A 9,348-nucleotide genomic window follows, 5' to 3' on the forward strand; every position below is an offset into this window, starting at 1 on the left:
TTCATAGCTCTTTCATTTTCAGGGCCTTTCTAGATGAGAAAGATCCTGCACCACAGTCCCAAGAAGTGCAGCATAAGCGGAATGGGACTTTCAAGATAATAGAATGGTGTCACGATAATAGAATGAGCTGACCACTGAAGTGGTTTGGAAGAGATGTATCGCTGCCCTAGCAGTGATTCAATATGCCAATACACGCCAATTACCACTCACAAGCTCATTACATATGCAATGCTCAAGCACACAAGCCAATGCTCGTCGTCCCACAACAGCATATTTAAACATCGCAATGGACAAATGAAGCAAGTGCGCCAAAGCATGTCCAAATAGACACGAAGATGTGGGACAAAACTGAGTTGGGGGCCAGCCCAGACCTGCAGGCTATCGCACACCATTGATAATCATTTTTCTCAAATAAATATAACTCATAAAATATGTAAATATCATATAATTGGATGGAAACAAACATAAAAAATAATATTTGTAATATCCTGAATAGTAGAAAATTTACTTATAGTAATCTCAAATCCCAAGATAATGCAGTGTAGTTATCCCTAATAATTTTAACTACACATAATCATTTTAATGTGGGCATCATGAGTCGAGATTGGGAAGAAAAATGGAAGAGGGAAATGGATGAGTGAAACAAAAACATACATTATTTTTGTTATGATCCAAATTCCCAACTAATTTAGTAGTATGGATATATAATTAAAATATAATTATACATGAATTCTAAACTAGTCTTAAAAAAATTACAATAAAGAGCATCAATATTCTATACAAGCTAGAAGGGTAAATTGCATAACACTTTTATGTGTTTTAGGAAAATAGCGCGAAACCCCTATATTACCTTTATAGGCAAAAAAGTCCCTATATTGTTTAAAAGGAAGCAAATATAAGAATTTAATTATATATTTACTTGCATATAAGATGATTTGTCCTTTACAGATTATTGATGATAAATTTTAAAATTCTCAGCATTATATTTGTAAGTGATCACAAATATATAATGAGTATGCCTAAAAAATATAATTCATAAACAAAAACTGATCAGAAAAATCAAGAAAATAATATTCTAAAGGAAATATAAAGATCAAATAAAATATATACTAGTATACTTGTGATAAATGTGTTAAGAATGAAGAAGATCCAAAATTGCAATCATTAATATTAAAAAAGGGTAAACTGCATAACAACCCTATGTTTTGGTGAAATAAAGCGACCTTCTCCTATATTAATTTTAGGGTAAATTTTATAACACTCCCCTGTACTTTAGGAAAATAGAGTGAAACCCTCTGTATTATGTTTATAAGCAAAAAACCTCTGTATAATTTAAATGACAACAAAATACCCCTCTCAGTTAGAAATTAATGAATAGTGCATAAATGAGAGTCTATTTCTTTTTTTAACACTTTTTAAAATTATTTTATATTTGCAAATATCTATTTTATCCCTTTATTTGATATATAAGAGAAAATCACTATTTTAATAAATTATATCTTATTGATTAATTTTAATTTATTATTTACTTTTGATATATTTAATCAATTATATTTATTTATTAAAGATATTAACTATATATTAAAACGCCTAACATATATATAACTTTTAGTTTCAAAATTTAAATTAACAAATCACACTACAAAATTTAATATACTAAAACTAACTTTTCAGTTTAAATGTTTATATGAATATAAATAAAAATTAACTATAACAAATATAAATTATTATTTAAGTTAAATATGTTTTAATGAATTATAAAAAAGTATAAACTATTTTTAGTTATATTATTTATAAATAATATTTAACTATAATTACCATATTTTAAAAATAAAAATTTAATAGTTCTTTTATTATTTTGAACTTTAAAAAATTAAATTATTTTTACTTATTTTAAAAAAATAAAAATTTCAAATTCAAATTTATTTTATTTATATATTTATATTACAAAATTTATATAAATTAAAAACTAAAAAAAATAAAGAAAAACGCATCGTTTTCCCCATATCGTCAAATTTACTAGCGCCACCGCCTTGCCATGGATCTGGGTGACGTAGGTCGTTTGGGTGCGATGGCGAGGTCGCCCAAAAGTCGTCACCTGTTTTACTTGCAAGGACTTGGCAATCTCCCCGTCTCCCAGAGACTGGGTGGCAATGTTGGTAGCCACCGCTTTATAAAATATTTATTTATAAATTATAATATATCGTAGCTTTTATATAAATTTCTTTATCGATATTTTAAATTTTCAATAAATAAAGATATAATATATCCAACAACATCTTGCAAACAAATAACTTAATTTAAGGAAGGTAGTTGATTGTTTTACACTTTGTGAAATGGATTATATGAATTATTTATTGTGTAATTTGGAGAATTGTAATTGCTAAAAGCTAGGCAAACACAACATATATACAATTCCTTTTGTATTTTACTATTAAACCTATGCATAAATTTAAAATTTTCATTTAGAAATTTTTTTCCTAAATATATCGTACCTTTTTCACTGCACATAAGTTAGTTTTTGACTATCTTTATCATTATTTATATTTTTGTATATTATTTGCAATTTTTTTCTCTAGCCTTTTTATTCTAATTTACTCCACGTTCGGGGTTCTAATGAATTTCTATCTTCTTTATTATATTTTTTATTGCATTTATTCATGTTTCACAAAAATTTCTTTCTTTTGTTATTATTCTAAATTTGGCGTATGTTTTTTCACTAAATACTCATTATTGTATCTAAAAATTTAACGATAACTATATCATTATTTTTAAGCTATTAGCTTCTTATTGGGTAAACGACTCGTACAACACTCGCTATTTATAAAAACTATATTTTGAGTAATACTATTTTTAAGATTCATTCATTGTCCAATAATACTTTTATTCACTTATATATTTACCTTTCTTATGTTTTCATCGTTTTGCATTTTCTCAAACTTCAAACTGTAGATATATAATTCTATGTGACTAAAGATTACTGTAACTTAGTTTTTTAAATTATTTTAATTCAAATTAATTTGCATCAACTCGAATTTATTGATGGACAATTTAATAAAAGTAATCAATATTCATTAGGGAAGTAAACAACATTTATTATATGATTTTTCTTAGTATGGTTATATTTGATTAAGAATTTTCACAAAAATTGCACCAACCAATCAAACCAATTCAAAAATTAATGTTATACAATTTTCTGAAAAATGTTTTAGAATATTATACAAGTTTTGCTGAATATAGAAATATCGTTTAGAATATTCTGAAAAATCTCTCTCCACCATTTGATATAGTTAATTTCTACCATCTATGTGTGCAAATGATACTATAAATAGATGTTAAATGTTTTCATTTATGCTTAAGTTAGAGGTTCGATGCAACTTCTTTTACCGAAGTCACTTAAGTTAGAGTTTTTCTTTTTTTTAAAAAAAATAAAATAAAAGCAATAAATTATTATTTTGAGTAAATTTATTTGACTTACAGCAAAATACTAATAAGTCAATCGATAATAAATTAATATAATTATGTATATATATGTATATATTTATATATCTATTTATATAGTAGCTGAACAAATATGTCGCACGGGAAATAGAACTCTTTAAATCGATGTTAGCACGTTCTTTAGTCGTATTCTTTGGATCAAAATATGGAGAATTTGCATTGCCAATCATTCTCCTCAAGGTCTCATCGTGAAATTTATAGTGAGAATAAAATAAGTAATATGAAAATTAGAGGCATGTTTGGGACTCGAGGTGCCCACATATGATGAGAGTTGGCGAATATTTAACGTATTGGTTCAGGAAAAACGCCATGACTATGTTTTGAAAGGAGATGGATGGAGAAGACTGGCACATAGGAACAACTTGCGAGATGAAACGGTTATTACGATATGGATATATCGGGAGAGTATGACACTTGGACCGATTATGAAGCTGCCTCGTTTTCTTGTGCGGGTTGAGGATGTTGACGAGCATTATTGTGTTGAGTGTAAAATACTATATGTTTGTATAAATGCCTATGCATAGGCTGGACTTGATGAGTTTCAGTTTTTTATGCATAGGAGTAAGTTGAGAGTCGATGTCTGTCAAATATAATGAAGCACTAGGAATGCTAAACAAATATGTCGCACGAGAAATAGAACTCTTTAAATCGACGTCAATACGTTATTTAGTCGTATTCTTTGGATCAAAATATGGAGAATTAGTGGAATGGTGATGTATTAACTTGTGACCATGAGACGTGGAACTGGATCTTGAGTGGCTAAGCCCATCTTTAAGACACAAATATGGATCAAGATTGCCAGATAAAGTACCGATTCAATAGAAACAACATACTGAATTTTGTAATGAATACAATAGAATAAAGATAGAGTTTCTTTTTGTTGTATGAATACTTTTGGACATGTTTGTAATATAAATAGTTGACATGTTGTTTATTTATAAATTACAATATATCGTAATTTTTAATATATTTCTCTATCGATATTTTGAATTTTCAATAAATAAAAGATACAACATATCCGATCGAAATTCCAATTAAGTAAAACATTTTACACAAATTTTGGTGCCAAAACAAATCCAAAATACTAACAAGATAATATGCAAAGATCAATTAATGACCGAAGTCAGTTGATTTAGAGCTTTTCTTTCTTCTTCTTCTTCTTCTTCTTTTTCTCTCCTTCCCCTTCCTTTTATTCTATAAATTGTTGATTACTCGATTGTTTCTTCCATTCAGGTTTCTGTCGCTTTTCCCCTTCTTTGGCAACTCGTTCAGTTTGGTTTCATCAAACTTATCTTTGATCGTGTTTGGTTTTTTGTTGGGTGCCTTCTCGTTTCAGCATGGCAACAAATACGTACCCGCTGTCAATTACTCATTCAAATATAATTGTTATTATTTATGTTTAAGCTGTACTCTTCATCAATCTATAGATATGAGGATGTTATTGGAGTTTTATTTTCTGGATAGGGTTGCAATATAAGAATAACTGTGAAATTGGGGTATTCTCGAAGCTCACCAATGCATATTATCTAGTGGAAATTGGGGGTTCTGAGAACTTTTACAGGTATCAAGTTTGGATTAAAGGCAATTTTAGTCCTCTAATTTCAGGCTATTCTCGTTTTAATCCCGTAACTTACTAGGGTTCCATTTTAGTTCCTTAAAACTAAAAAAATCTCAATTTTGATACAAATTGGTCGATAAATTGCTGGTAATATACTTGTGGGGAGCTTCAGTACTTTCTCCAATCGACGTGGCTTGCTAAGGGCTTATTGTCCGATAAAGTACTTATTTCTTATTGTCCGATATAATTATACTTATCCTGTTATCTTGTTTCTGAAAATAATTGAAAAATCTCTCGATGATAAGGGTAAAATTACTACATTACCTTTAATTAATTATTTGTTTTTTAAAAAAGATTTTTTTGGAACTATGTTAAGAAAATATGAGGGTGGTAAAGTAACATGTGATGTGCAGTTTATTTCCCCTCTTTTCCTGTTTCTTTTCCCTTGCGTCTGCAGAAATGGTCAAGGAAAGCCAGATGAAAGGAGCGCTTAGAAGGAAAGAAAAGCGAGATGGAAGGAGGAATTGAAGTTGATTGTTTCTTATTTTTCATCATAGAATGACTAAAGTAGGCTTGTGGACTAGGGGTATAAACGAGTCGAGCTTGACCTTTTTTGGTGCGCTCGAGCTCGAGCTCGATTTGACAAGCTTGAGCTAAATTTAGCTCCACCTGAGACGACCTTGAGCTCGAGTTGATTTTTTTTTATTATTATTATTATGGGAATCACCAAATTTTTACATAAATTTGTAAGTAATAAAATAGATTGCATAATATATATTATGTTATAAATATATCAAAATATAGTATGAAATTTTAATTTATTATTATAAATATAAACTACTGATTAGTTTAATAGTAATATAATTAGTAAAATATACCAGGAAAAAATCATACAGAACAATTGAAATTGTAGAAAAGTGTCCATTATCTAGAATAATGCAATTTAAATACATAAAAAATTTTTATAGTTGAGATTAATATATGTTTATAATCTGCAATAAATTTATATATATATAAATGTTAGTATTACATTAATGTAACTATCATCTTACATTATTGAATAATATGGGTTAATTTGGCCAAAAAAATTCAAATCAAACCGTTAAATAGAAAAAGCACACGAGCCGGCTCGCGAGCTAATAAACAGAGAGAATTGAGCTCGAGTCGAGCTCAAAATCGCCATTGTGGACTACAAAAAGTGTGCAGAAAAGCTATGTTGTTTCCTGAGAGACAAGTATGTTGAGTGTGAATAGCTTAAGTTATCTCTTTGACTACAACATGACCTCTAGTTATAAACGGATTAGAATAAAAATTAATGATGGTTGGGGCAATCTACTATTAGTAGGAACCTAAAAATGTTAGTTAACTAACAAAAGTATCCAAACCTGAATTGGCCTTAACTTAGAAAAGTTATTACTGTATGAATTGTCATTGCCCAATCAACCAAACAAATTGGAAAGTAGTTACTAGTTGCTTGTTTTAGCTAATTCCATTTATACAGGGAGAGTCAGATGGAGATTTATTAGGGTGGCATAGCCTGTATGTGTAGAATCTATATGTTATGTCATCCTTACTATTCGTTGAGCAATCTTACTAAAGTCAGCCCTAATTTGGTTCGTACCACATCAGTTTGACTTTGGAAAAAATAAGGTTATAACCTTTGGTTTGGGCCACTCAAGGGTGGGCCTATTGGGTTGACCAATCGGTGCCCACTCCATTTTTTTGGGCTTTAAGAAAAATGATTAGGGACGAAACATCAATCCACCCTCCTCCCCCCCTCCCCCCCCAACTTTAGTAGTGCAAGACTTGCATTGCTGAAATAGGAGACTAGGAAATCTCGATGGTAACAACCTAATGGTTCGGTCATAAGAATTTCCTATAGGAGGACTAAGGACACTTGTTCAGGTCTTTTGTTGTAAGGGAATAGTACTCCTTATTTATTATTGCTCTATTTAAGGGAGTAGTACTTCTTGTTGATGCCTTTACTAGAAATTCTAGGGAGGCAACTTGAACTCCTCAACTATATTGGTAACAGCTAGTTGATGATCCCTCTTGTTCAGGCCCCGGACGTTTAAACAGCTGCGTTCAACATGGATTACTTGTAGAGGGGCTGCATTTGTTAGGACTCGGGATATTTCCTCTACTTCATCTTCAAGGAGCATCAGTGCATCAAAGGTATTATAAACAATAATTTTTTTACCTTGATTTTCCTGTAAGATGGAAGCGGTGCAATCCGCCACCTCCATCACCAGAGTAGCAGCCGTGGAGAATTGCTCCGTGGGTGGTGGAGCAGCAAGTACAGCTGGAGGCCGTACTTGTGGTACATAAACATTGACTGGTGGTTTGGGAGGTTTCGTAGTGAGACAATCCTTCGTAGCATGTCCCAAACTCATGCAAGTGGTACATTTAAGAGGTAGCCATTCATATTCTACATTGACCTTACCCGCAATTCCACCTCCCTCTTCCGTTGGTGACATAATAATCAAGTGCTTTGGGAGTTTAGAATTAACATCCAGCATGACGCATACACGAGCGAAATCCAGTCTTGCATGCTCGAGTGATTGCATTCGGGTAGAGAGGTCTCCCAATACTACTGGCCATCGTGCTCAATCCATCATTGGTCCACAGTTCCACCGGCAAGTGTCGAAATTTAACCCATACCGGAACCTGTGTGTGTTTCAGTTTTCAAAGAACCATGCCCGACTCCCATTTTTGTAGGACAATTGGTTGTCCTTGAAACAACCACGGTCCTCCTCGATTACTTCTTCCATCACCACCACCGTCTTAAATTGGAAAAAGAAGAACCCATTTGACGTGGCCGCGACTTCACTCAATAATGGCCACAAAGATTTAATATAATATTTGAAATGATGAAAATATAGACGTTTTCCCAAGAAATAACCTACCGCGTTGCATTCCATCAACGAAATCCCTCTCTAATTGTATCTAACGTGGGACAAACAATGATTTTCCCATTTTGCATTGTGGGAGGTACGTACGATAATACTTTTCGTTTTAAATTATGGAATGCATCGGTAATTTTTTCAACAGAATTCAAAAAATTTAAACCCGATTGTAGAGGCACATTACCCACAAATATTTCAGTGGGTGAGGAAGATGGCAACCGGAACTTATCATCTCCACCTTCAGTATTAGCAGCACCAGCAGCAAGTGGTGTCGGCGTTGGCAGCAGTGGGCTGGTGGCAGTAGCAATCGCGACAGCTGGAACAAAAACTGTAGCAGCTAAAACAAAAACTGCAGCAGCAGTTACAATCGTTGTACCTGCTGTAACAGATGGCATCTTCGGCGAATTGAGGTCGAGACTCACCACTGGTATTTGCGGTGGCAGTGGCGACATCACAACCTCCCTCCTATGGTCCGCCGGTGGCGAGACAATCATCAGAGTAGAATCTGTCGAAAAAGTACCAGATTTCGCTGGCAACATCTATTTTGTGATCGTTGGCTCTATTTGGCACTTCACCATCATTAATCCTGGATCATCCTGAACCTGCAACAGATCAGCACACGGTGAGTTATGCGCCGCAATATTGCACAGCGCCGTCATAGGCGCGTCTAAAACCCTAATTGCCGCGGGCTCCTCCGTCCCAGTTTCACTCCTCGAACTATCCTTTTTTGACATAGGCACAAGGACAAACTTCTGCAGCGAGTGCCGCCTTTGATTCCTGATCGCCATCGTCAATCACCCTTTTCGCAAAGTCAAAAAATTCTGCAAGGTTAAACTCTACTCGAATTCACACGGTAATGGAGTCGCCAACCGCACCATCAATCAACAGATCACCCTCTCCATGGTGATCGACAACAACCTCCTCGTGATCCTCTTCCTCCACCGCCGAGGCGCCATCCTCGCCACCATGCTGTCCGCGCGTTGAGTGTGTGTTTGGAGGTGTAGGAGTGTCTGTGAGAGGAGAGTTAGGAGAGTCCATGAATGAGAGTCATTCAATCGATCTAACGAGCAATATTTTACTTGCATCATAACTGTAGATTTTCATAAGATTTGATATGACCATGATTCATTTTTAAATAAAACCTGATAGTTGTGAAACAAAAATACAAATATCAAAATTAAAAATAATTCTCGCTTGTAGAATGGAGTATATTAAATATTTTTTAAAAATTTAAGGAAGTAAATGAGATTTTTCTTTTTTCTTCTTGTTTTTGCAGAATGGAGCTTTTTTGTCATTTTTTTTTTACACTCAATTTACCTATGATAATTGTCTCGTCAACAAAGTAACACAGAAACGAAGTGACGCCTTTGGGAAGGCAAATCA

Source organism: Sesamum indicum, linkage group LG7 (genome assembly GCF_000512975.1).
Source record: "Sesamum indicum cultivar Zhongzhi No. 13 linkage group LG7, S_indicum_v1.0, whole genome shotgun sequence".
In the NCBI taxonomy this organism is placed as follows: domain Eukaryota; kingdom Viridiplantae; phylum Streptophyta; class Magnoliopsida; order Lamiales; family Pedaliaceae; genus Sesamum; species Sesamum indicum.